The sequence below is a fragment of the Anas platyrhynchos genome, chromosome 32, assembly GCF_047663525.1.
Source record: "Anas platyrhynchos isolate ZD024472 breed Pekin duck chromosome 32, IASCAAS_PekinDuck_T2T, whole genome shotgun sequence".
Taxonomy (NCBI): domain Eukaryota; kingdom Metazoa; phylum Chordata; class Aves; order Anseriformes; family Anatidae; genus Anas; species Anas platyrhynchos.
This window is the reverse complement of record NC_092619.1, coordinates 509288-521666: the sequence shown is the minus strand read 5'-3', so window position 1 is coordinate 521666 and position 12379 is coordinate 509288.

Sequence of the window (12379 nt, the reverse complement as noted above, 5' to 3'; positions counted from 1 at the left end):
CTGCTCCTCTGCCCAAGCCCAGTGCTCCTGCCTTCTAAGAAGCCCCTCTGCTTTGGCCGAGGTTCTCTTGTCTGCTGGGGGTACAACCCAAAAGTCCTGGGCCATTGCACGCCCTTCCCTGAGGCTGCTGGTGGCTGGGGGAGCTGCTCTAGATTCCCCTGGCATAGGGACCAGCCTGCCAGACAGGGCCTGGGCGAATGGAGGAGAAAGATGGGAACAAGACATCACAATGGGGAAGGGTGAGGGCTTTCCTCTCCCAGCACGAGCCACCTCCCCAGGCTTGGCTGCTCCAGCTTCAGGGCCAGGCTCAGTGTGCTCCCACTGGGCTTTCCACAGGGACAAGGGACACCAGCAGTGACAGACCCAGCTCAGAGTGCAACTTGACACACAGAGCCATGTTCTGGTGTCCACTTGTTGCTTCCTGAGCTCACAGCCAGGTCCCTTAGAAGCATCCTCATCCCAGAAGTAGGGAACAAGTTCAGTCCTTACCTGAGCATGTCACTCCAGCATCCTCCCTGTGAGAGCAGTAAGATACCTCCCGTCTTATGTATGTGCAGTCAGACAGGGCAGACTCCTTGCCATTACACTGAACATCATCCATCCAAATGGAACCAGATCCTGGTCCAAAGTGTGCATTCCGATGAGCTTCGAGAGCAACCCCACAGCCCAGCTGTCTACAAACCACTGCAGCATCGGACTTGTCCCAGTCGTCATCACACACGGTCCCCCACTGGTCCTGATGTTTCACCTCCACTCTCCCAGCACAGCGACTGCCGCCATCCGCCAGCCTCACCTCTGCAGCCCCTTCAAACAGCAACACAGGAAGGGTCAGGAGAGCTTTGAGCCCCACATTGTGTATCCATGAGGACCCCCTCCCCAGGCAGACTCCCAGTTCCCAGGGTGGGATCCCAGTCCCCATAGGCTGTCTCAGGGGCAGTGGGGGGTTCCTCCTCTCCCCATGGGCTACACTGGGCTGGGGGTACCCAGCTCTAGCCCTCCTGGGCCATTTGCTGCCCCACAGCCCTCACCACCTCCTCCCACCCCAGCGGACCCCTGCCCCCACTCATGCCCACCCCCACACAGCCCCCAGCCCTGCACAGGGCTCCCACTCTTCCCCTTCCCATTGTCCCCCAAACAGACCCATGCCCCTTGAGCAGCTTCCATTGCCCATTGTCTGCCACAGGCACCTCCCAAACCCACTGTCTGGGTTGACCACAAGGATACCAACAGCCAACGTCCCTTCCCCATGCCTGCTGTCAGACTGGCCCCTGTGCTTGACCAGGGCCCCCAAGAAAAACACCTCACGGTGCAGATGCCCCAGTCCCCTTCTGTTAATGGGACAAAACCTGCCCTCCTGGAGTCAGTGCTTCCCCAGATCCCAGGGGCAGGGAACAGCACACAACCCCTCTGGGGCACCCCAGATATTGGCTGTGCCCTGGAGATCACTGAGAACCACCCTCACTGTCTGGAACTCCTCTAGATCCAGAGGCACAGTGCTGGGGAACAAGGGGTCCCAGAAAGGTACCCAAGGACAAGGTGTCTAGAAATGAAGTCAGGCTTGGGCTGCCAAAAACATGGGAGATATGAAAATGGATTACCCCCTCCCACCCAGACAGGCACAGATTAAAGAAGAGAGCTGAGAGACTGAGCACCTTCTGCCTCTCATATGAGTGGTGCCTGAAAACAACCCCACTCCCAGAGAGATCCCAATGACCCCACTGCTGCCCACTGTCCCAAGGCTGTGGAACAGAGAAGCTGGCACTTACCTCTGCAAGGCTGCACCCAGAGGAGCAGACACAGCACCCAAGGGGACAGGAGTCCCTCTGTCCCCATCCTGAGGCTCCTGTCCTGACAGCACGGCCCTGCTGCTGGAGCTTCTGGGGACCCACAGTGAAATGGAGATGATGGGAGGGCAATATATCTGTGCAGATGCTGTCCCAGCTGCAGGAGGAGCCAATCGAAGCAGCAGGCACCTTTTTAGACGTTATCGGCACTTATCTCCCCTCCGACGCAGCCCAGCTCTCCAATAAACTTCTCCAGCGCTCTTCATGACCATATATGAGGGACGGCTCCGCTGCGGCTCTCACGTCACTGCGGTGGGACATCATCGTGGAGTAGGGCTGGGTGTGGGGGCAGATGGCTCTGACACCCCTTGCAGCCTGCTGTGGGAGCACGGAGCATCTCCTGAGCTGTAGCATCCAAGAGCCCAAGGTGCGATTGTCCGGCTGTCCTTGCGCCATGGGATCCAGGGGACTGGTCCTGCAGCGGGGCTGTGTGAGGCTGGGAAGGGACCAGCCCCTGCCCCTGCTACAGCCCCTGCTGTGCTGGCAGCAGCAGCTGGGAAAGGCCCTTGGGCAGGGCCAGAGCCCCATGATGGGGGTACTGGCTGTCCCGTCCCTCCCCAGGGAGCCTCCTGTGAGGTCCCGGCAGCAGCCAGAGCTGGTCCAGGGCCTGCCCTGGCAGCAGAGCTGCAGCCCAGAGCCTCAGGCGTCTCCCTGGCTCTCAGCGTGTCACCCAGGGGCCGTTATTCCCCGCGGCGGGTCGGGAGCTGGAGCCTGCCTGCCACTGCAGGTGCACAAACCGCAGCCCACGTGACATGGCGCCCGGGCAGGAAGACGGTGGTTTCCTCCTGGCCCCGTGCCCAGGCATGGCCCTGCGGTGCCTCCCAGCCTCCTCACATTTCCAAGCCTGGCAGAGTCCAAGAAGTGTTGGACAATGCTCTTAGACATATAGTTTATTATATATATATATATATGTAAATATAAATACACACATATATATATACAGTTTATATTTTTAATAGAACACACTTTTTTATGAATATATACTATATATATATTACTTATACATTATTATATTATATTTTTATATATTTTATTAGATTAAATATTATTATTATTTATTGAATGTCTTATTATATAGTTCATATTATGTAATATAAAATTACCGATATTATATTATAGATTATATTATATTTTTATTTGATATGTATTTATATTACATAAAGTATTCCAGTATATTATACAGTATTATGTTATATTATACAGTATAATATATTATATTAATTATATTATATATTTTATTTTATTTTATTTTATTTTATTTTATTTTTCATTACATTAATTTTACATGTATTATACATATGTAAAAGGTTTATTTTTTATAAATATAAACATTATATATTTTAATATTTTTAATATATATTTACAGTTTGTATAGTTTTTTAGATACATATATAATTTATTTTATTTTCTGGTGGCTGGAGTTGGACTCACTGATCCTTGATTCTGTCCAACTCGGGCTATTTCACGATTCTGCCCAACACAGCTCCAGGTGATGCCACAGCATCTTCACCTGCCATGGGCCTGCTCCTGGCCTGTAGTCAGGCAGCAATGACCTCACCAACACCTACACAAGTTCTTGGCCTGTTCCAGCCCTGCCACCTCCTCAGGCACCAGTGACCTCACAGGTACTGTACAATCCGTGGGCCTTGCCCTGACCTATCAGCTACTTGATCACCAGTGACCTCCCCACAGACCCACACAAGCCATGTGCTTATTCCTGGCCTCCTGGCTTCTCAGGCACCAGGGTCCTCCCAGCATCTAGCACAGGCCATTAATGCTCTCAGCCAGTTAGTTACACAGGCACCACTGGCATCCAAATGACATCCACAGGCCAGAGGACTGCTCCTGGCCTATCAACTCCTCAGCTGACCATGACCTCATAAGCACATGTTGCCTAATGAAGGTGTCCCTGCCTGTAGCAGAGGGATGTGGACTACATGGTCACTAGAATTCCTACAACCCAAACCATTCTATGACTCTGTGATTCTCTGATATCCGTGCAGCTGATTCATACTCTCCATGGAAGTAGTCAGGCTCCAGTGACCTCCCAAGAACTTATCTGGCCATGCACTTGCTCCTGCCCTGTCGGCTTCTCAGCCAAGAGTGGTATCACAAGTACATTCCCCAGGCATGGGTCTCCTTCCTGCCTGTCATCTTCTCAGGCACCAGTGAAGTCACAAGCTCTTACGAGAGCTGTGGGCCTGCTGCTGGTCTGTCAGCTCCACAGGCACCACTGACCTGAGCACCACATAGACACCTATTTGGTTTCTACTCCCCTATGAAGTAGTGTGATGCACCAGTAGACAGGTGCCTGGGGTTTCTGTTGGATTTCAGGAGAAATCAAGCATGGGGTGCCATATCTGACATGACGTCATAAGCTCCCAAAGACCCACACTAGCCATGTGCTTATTCCTGGCCCGCAAGCTTCTCAGGCACCAGGGTCCTCATAGCGTCTAGCACAGGCCACCCTTGCTCTCGGCCTGTCAGCTATGCAGGCACCACTGTTATCACAGGAATATTCACCTGCCATGGGTCTGCTCATGGCCTATCAGATCTTCAGCTGACAGTGACCTCGGAAGCACATATGATCTATTGGAACATGTCCCTGCCTATGATGGGGTTGTGTGTGGGGCTGTGGTGGAACTACATGATTGATAAAGTCCCTTCCAACATTCTGTAATTCTGTGCCACGTACAAAGGGAACAGACACTTCCCTGGTCCTGTTGGCCACCCTGGTTCTGATGCAAGCCAGGATGCCATTGGCCTCCTTGGCCGCCTGGTTACACCACTGGCTCATGTTCAGCTGGCTGTAAACCAGCACTCCCAGGTGCTTTTCTGCTGGACAGCTTTCCAGTCATTCTTCCCCAAGCCTATGCTGCTGCATGGGGTTGTTATGACTCAAGGGAAGGACCCAACACTAACCATTGTTGAATGTCATGTGTTTGGACTCAGTCCATCAATCTAGCCTTTCCAGATCCCTCTGCAAAGCTTTCCTATTCTCCAGAAGATCAACTGTCCCAGCTAACTTGTTATCATCTGCAAATGTACTGAGGGTGCACTTGTTCTTCTCTTTCAGATCATCCATCAAAATAGTAAACAAACTGGATCCAGTACAGAGGCCTGGGGAATGCCACTGATACTATCCCCCAACTGGATTGATCTCTCTTCACACAGAATCTTTGAGCATGGCCTTGAGACAGTTCTTCAAGCAGCAAACTGTACACTTGTCCAAGCCATCAGTGGCCAGATGGGTTGTCATTCTGCAGGATTGTTGCTGGTGAGTCCACACTGCGAAGATGTAACTACTTCTGTTATGTTTTTTGTTGTTGTTGTTGTTGTTTGTTTGTTTGATTTGTCTTGTTTTGTTTTGTTTTTTTCTAATGCCCTGTGCTCGGTCTTTTCAAACCAACTAAGCATGAATCTGGTACTTGTGATGAGCTGGTGCTCATCTCGTGTTCCGTATACTTGCTAGCATGTATCATTCTCCTTGAGTTTGCACAACAGTGGCATTCTTGCACTCCCTTTTATGTCTGTGTGCTTGAGTCTTCAGCACCAATGGTAGTTCAGGAAGACTGGGAGGAATGGCTGTAGGGAAAGCATGAGGTTGGATCTGTCATGGTGGGACCTAGGTCAGCATTCAGTGCAGTGACTCAAGCTGTGACACAGCCAGGAGTTCCACACTTTGGGGGAATCCCAAAGGTAGCTCCTTCCTGAAGGGCTATGCCATCCTGAGTCCTGTTCTTGCAAGTGCAGCATCTGTCAAAGAGTTGACATAAGTTTGTCTTCAGAAGAAAGGCCCCATCCCCAGAGGCTGCCTAGAGCTCTCCACAGTTCCGATGTGGAGTCTTCTCCTGAGGGGCCTCTCCAAGGGCTGCAGCTTCCTTCAGGCCACATCTACCTGCTCCTACATGGGGTCTTCCATCAGCTGCAGCTTGGAGATCTGCTCCAACATGGTGCACCACAGGGGAGCTTCTTCTCCAGCACCTGGAGCACCACCTCACCCTCTTTCTTTACTGACCTTGGTGTCTGTGGGGTTGTTTCTCTCACATTTTCTCACTCTTCTCTCCCAGCTATTCCTTCATGTCACTTTTTCCCCTTCCTTGAAAATGCTCTCACAGAAGTGCAACCAACATCAATCACTGGCTGAGCATTGGCCAGCAGCGTGTCTGTTTTGGAGCCAGCTGGAACTGGCACTTCCCTAACAAGGGGCAACTTATGGATGCCTTACAGAGACTACCCTTGCAGGCCCCCCGCTACAAAAGCCTTTCCATGTAAGCCCAGTACAACTTCCCACCTGCAAAGTAAAAACAGAGCCCAGACAAGCACCAGCAGACCCATGAGCTGGCAATGCCGGCAATGGCAAGGCACTGCTGCTGCTTTGGGGCTGCTAGCAGATGAAAACCCTGACAGAACTGCTCAGAGCTTCTTTTTTTTTTTTTTTTTTTTTGTCTCTGTCTTCCATGGATGAGATAAAACAAGGAGGGTTTTGGCAGGGGGTGAGCTATTCCTCAATTGTGCTTAGGTGGGAGGTTAGAAACAAGCCCAGGTGTTTGCACCAAACCCAAAACACACACACATCCCAGAGCAACAGGGACCACACTATCATGGCCCAGCTCTGCACACCCATGCGTTTCCTGACAGGACACATTGGGTGACACACACGCTGGTGATTCCAGGACCAAAGGGAATCCTCATAGGTATTCCAGCTTGGCTCAGGGCATGTGCTTACCCTACTCTGAGCTGGAAAGATCCCCAAAGTGCTCAATGCAGTATTTCCAGCCTGTGGAGTTCAAGTAATAGTCAAACAAGCTTTGAGAATGTGCCCCAACACACACCTGCACAGTCATGGGCCTCCTGCTGCCTCCTGAGACCCTGAGACACAGCTGACCTCAGCAGAACATCCCCACCCATCTCCTCTTTGAGTCCTGTGAGCTGACCACATCCATGTCACCTCACCTGCCTCCTCCAAGACCAAGCGATTGCTGCAGGACCTCTCATGCCCTGCTCAGCTTCATGAGGTCAAACTGCTTCAGTTAGGTTACTAGACCACAGGAATACAGGATTTGGGGCTTAGGTGTTCAGGTTAGGGTTTAGGGATTAGATTTTGCCTTCCAGGGTTAGTGGTTGGGCAGAGTATTAGAGGGAGACCTGTGTTTACTACGTTGGCTTCTAGTCTGTGTGTAGTGTAGAGACTATGTTATCTGTTGGGATTTTTGTCAGGGCTCTGTTGAGGAATCATGTCATGGAATTCAGTGCTAAGGATGAAAGGCTGAGGAATAGGGTGAGAATTGAGCTAAGAGTGTACGGTAAGGCCTTATGGGTTTGGGACTTGGCTAACCAATGCCAGGTGAGGTTTGAGGTTAGTAGTGGACTCCTTGCAGAGAGAGGGATAGCATTTAGGTGTAGGGGTAGGGCCTACGGTTACTGCTTAGAAATATTGCCAGGGCTTGACACGGATGTTTTCCTAGTAAGTGTTGCAGCAGCACAGCCTTGTCTGAACCCCTCTCACCTTTCTGTTAGCCAAGTCCCTCTTCTCTCCCCCAAATTTCCCGCCTTTATTCACCCAGATTTCCCCTGGCCTCCCCAAATGTGTCACCCTGTTGGGGGCAGCTTCCTGAAGGCCTTTGTGACCTCAGAGGTTCTGCCTCCCTGCTGTTGTCCAGACAGGGGCTGGGACACAAGTGACCTCACAGCCAGCATCCACAGGGCTGCAAGGAGCTGTTGTGATCATGAGGCCTCTTTCCAGCCTACCCAGGAGCACCAGGTGCATTCCCTTCACAGTCCCTTGGGTACTCTGCCTGCCAACCAGCTCATGCTTCAGAAGGTCTTCTACATGTCCAGACTCACGTTTCCTCATGCAGCCTTTAGCAACACCATTGCATCCTAAAGGAAATGCCCACCCATATGTGGAAAAGTGATTCAAGAACTTTATATATACTTTGGGAAAACATATATTTTAGGCAAACTCTGCAGAGGAGTTGGTGTTACAGTTATGACAGCTAGGATTGCTTTATTCAGATGGTATTCTAGGGGACCATACCTCCAATGGGAAGTGAACTTTAGACTCTCTCTGTCCCACTGGCATTTATGGCACCCTTAGGGAACAGCTTATGGCACTTGAAGTTACTCAGGTTCATTTCACCACACCCATACAGAGTGCAGTCTCGTATGGACAAGGGAAACATGAACTCCTAATGTAGTCATTTAGTGTCCATATCCAGAGGAAGAAACCATCTGTGTGAGCTGCAGAAGGGGCCCAGTGCTGGGAACAGTGGTTGCAAGTTGAATAGTTTCTGGCACTTGTGTTCACTCAGGTTCATCTCACTGCACCAGTACTATGGGCAGTCTCATATGGACAAGGGAAATGTGGATTCCTGATGTAGTCATTTGGTGTCCTTCCATGTAGAAACAAACCACCTCTGTGCGCTGGGCCAAGAGCCCAGTGCTGGGAAAGGTGGTTGTGAGGGGCTGCTCTGGGACCATTGCCCTGGGGCAGCATCTGCCAGGGTGTCCAGAGGACGAGGGCCCAGCCCAGCCCCTGCTCTGCTGCTCTTCCCTGTCTTTGCCAGGAGACCAGCACAGCCTAGACCCTCCCCAGCTCTCCACACCTCCCCGTCCTCTCCCCAGCCCAGTCCAGCCCAGCAGAGCAGCCCAGGCTGGAATGGCCCCAAAGCAGCAAGTGGAAAAGTGGAGGGCAGTGGCAGTGTCCCTGCTGCTGACATCTGCAAATTACCTCACCTCCTCGCCTTCCCCTTGTAGAAGAGACACACAAGCCTCATTGAGTCCAACTCATTTCCAATGTCAGAGACATTTTGGGGTGATTCATTCAATCTAGTCTTTGAAATTTCACCACAGGTTTAACAACTAATTCAGCAGACTGCTTTCTCTGTGCTTGCTGTGTTCCCTGCAGTTGCAGAGCTCTCCTTTGCCTGTTCCAGCCCAGATTTAGCACCTTACCTCTGGGTGGCTCCACCTTGGACATGTTCATGCTCTGTGGGCTCCATGCCCTGTTGACTCCCTGGCACACACTGTCCCTGCCAATCCCCTGGGCTCTCCTGGTGACTTCCACTTCTCTCCAGACAGACACCTGCCCGCCTTCACACCTATTGCATGCTGTGGATACAGGCAAGTGAAGTCACCATCTCTATGGGTGCCAGACACCAGCTGGCAATTCCAAAATCAGCCCTTCCTGCCTAAAAGCTGATCCTTGGTGATCAGCTGATCTCGTTGCCCTGAGCCCACAGAGAAACAAGCTAAGCAAGGAGCCTCCTTTGAGTCCATTCCTTTGCAATAACCATGAGATGAGATGTGGGAGAAGAGCTGAGCGTTCAAGCACTGCCCTCAGTGCCAGATGTCCTTTCATGCTGGAGGTGCTGGTACGGAGCCAGTTGTGTTAGAGACCCTGGCCTGTGGACAAAGGACTTCCCCACAGCTGCTCAGGTTGCAAGCAACAAGAGCAATCAGAACTCACAGCAACAGAAGGGCTCTGAAGGAGAGTGTGGGAGGTGAAAGAGAGCACCTCAGAACAGACCAAGCCCTCAGGCTCCCTGGCAATGCTGCTGTACCAGGACTCTTCTCCCCTCCACCTCTGCACACAGCCAAGTGCCTCTGCAGTTCCACCACAGGTGTCTGAGGAAGGATCTCAGGCAAGAAAGTCACTGCAGGGTCCTTTCTTTTATTTAAATATACAGAGAGCCTGGCTCATTGTTTCCACCAAGTTTTGGAGTCACTCAAGCAGGCATATACTGAAATGAAGGGGAGGAAAAATGTTATGTCTTTGTGCCTTTGTAGACACAATCATAAGTAAGGCAAAACCAACCAACCAAACAAAACAGCAAGTCACACTCACAGAAAACAAACATTTGGGAATATAATGAGTAACATTGTAAGTGATATGCTGATGAAAACAGGCCATTTATTGCTTCTGACACACTCCAGTGATCACTTTCCACACTGCATCCTTGAGCTCCTGGTTCCTCATGCTGTAGATGACGGGGTTCACTGCTGGAGGCACCACCGAGTACAGAACTGCCAGCAAAAGATTCAGGGAGGAGGAGGACATGGAGGGGGGTTTCAGGTAGGCAAATGTGCCACTGCTGATGAACAGGGAGACTACAGCCAGGTGAGGGAGGCATGTGGAAAAGGCTTTGTGCCGTCCCTGTTGTGAGGGGATCTTCAGCACAGCCCTGAAGATCTGCACATAGGACACCACAAGGAAAACAAAACACCCCGATGCTACAGTGACACTAAGCATAAGAAGCCCAACTTCTCTGAGGTAGGCATCTGAACAGGAGAGCTTGAGGATCTGGGGAATATCACAGAAGAACTGGTCCAGGGCATTGCCTTGGCAGAGGGGGAGGGAAAATGTATTGGCAGTGTGCAACACAGCATAGAGAAAAGTACTGCCCCAGGCAGCTGCTGCCATGTTGACACAAGTTCTACTGTCTATTATTGTCCTGTAGTGCAGGGGTTTGCAGATGGCAACATAGCGGTCATAGGCCATAATGGTGAGAATTGAAAACTCTGCTGAAAGGAAAAAGAAAAAGAAAAATACCTGAGCAGCACAACCTGTGTAGGAAATGGTCATTGTGTCCCACAGGGAATTGGCCATGGCTTTGGGAACAGTGGTGGTAATAGTGCCCAGGTCGAGGAGGGCGAGGTTGAGGAGGAAGAAGTACATGGGGGTGTGAAGGCGGTGGTCGCAGGCTACAGAGGTGAAGATGAGGCCGTTGCCCAGGAGGGCAGCCAGGTAGATGCCCAGGAAGAGCCCGAAGTGCAGGAGCTGCAGCTCGTGTGTGTCTGCGAATGGCAGGAGGATGAACTCTGTTGGGAAGCTGCTGTTGGACATTTGCAGCCTCAAGGCATGGATGGCTGTCAGTTGTGGAAAAGACACGGAACAAGTTAGAGAGAATTCTCTGTGCAATACCTATAGCTATATATTATGTTACATCGAGACCTCCTCAGGAGGACAAACTGCTACTTCCTTTTGAGGAACAAGTTCTCCTGCCTCTAGATCTCGGTTTTACTTCCTAAGGGTGTAGAGGGACCAGACAGATCCTCTGTGGGCTCAGCCAGAGTCAGTACTGCCCTACAGCGTCTGCTGAAAACCACGGGGGATGGATTTCAGGTGCCCACTGGCCAGAGGTATCTCAGTATTTTAGGTGCTGAGCAGGACATCTAACAATATGTTGGGAAACAATGAAGTATGTAGGTTAAACTGTGTGGAGGAAAATTGTGAGGCTCCACACAGACCTACAGGTCTCTTTCAGTAGAATAATCTAACAGCCTCACTGACTGACACAACCTGACAACTCCATTAGCATTTCTCTCACTGCTCTTCAGGGCAGAAAAGTGAAAGCACAGACTCTCAAGAGTACTTTCCCTGCAGGTAGTTCTGGAGTCGATCTTCCTTGTCAAGAATCATACCCAGAGATACCCTGTGGGTACTGTGAGCTGCCTGCCCCACGCACCAGCCTCTGGAGGCGGAGGGGGCTCCTTCCATCCACAGTTTCTCCCTGCAGAACCCTGGGCAGCTCCTCGGGCAGGCTGAGCACTGAGCTCGGCAGGCAGCAGAGGCCCTGCCCCAGCACACAGCTCCTGGGGCACAGCAGGGACCCTGCTCTGCACCACACCCCTGGACACCCCTGTGTGGTGGTTTGACCATGCTAGGCAGCTAAACACCACAACCGCTGTCTCACTCCCCCTCCTTAGATGAGGAGGAAAAGAAGTAAAGTAAAGAAAAACTCATGGATTGAGATAAGGATAATTTAATTAAATGAACAAATGAATAATTATTAAGGAAGTACTATTATTATACTATTATAATACTATTATTATCTAAACAATTTAAAGAAAAAAGAAAAAAAAAGGAAAGGGGGAAAGGGAGAGGGAAAGGGAAAAAAAAATAAAATAAAGGCCATGTAGAAGTGCAGAGGAAAGAAATTACTCTCTACTTCCCACAAATGAGTGATGCTTGACCATATCCTTGAAGCAGAGACTCAACACACGTAGCTGGTGTTTGGGAGGAGGACTGACATTTTCACGAGAGCCCACCCCTCCCTTCTTCTTCCTTTTTCCACCTTTTATTGCTGAGTGTGACATCATATGGTATGGAATATTCCTTTGGTTGGTTTAAGTCAGCTGCCCTGGTGATGTTCCTTTTCTTGCTTTTTTTTGCCCACACCCTAAGAGTGTTAGAGAGAGTACTGATGCTGTGCCAGCACTGCTCAGCAGCAGACACAGCACTGGTGTGATAGCACCGCTGTTCTAGCTACAAGTGCAGAGCACAGCAGTGTATGGGCTGCTGCAGGGAAAGTTAACATCCCAGCCAGACCCAGTACACCCTGCTTGCACCTTGCCTGCGCAGCATGCAGCTGTAACCACAAGAAGAAACCATCATCCCCTGTCCCTGTGACAGCTTTGGCAAGGTAATCCCTGCTCTGGAGCTTCTCATTCTTCTCGTATCCAAAGACACTCTGAGAGTCCTCCTGAAAGTTCCCATAGGTTGAGGGATTTTCCAGCAAATCTGGAGATGG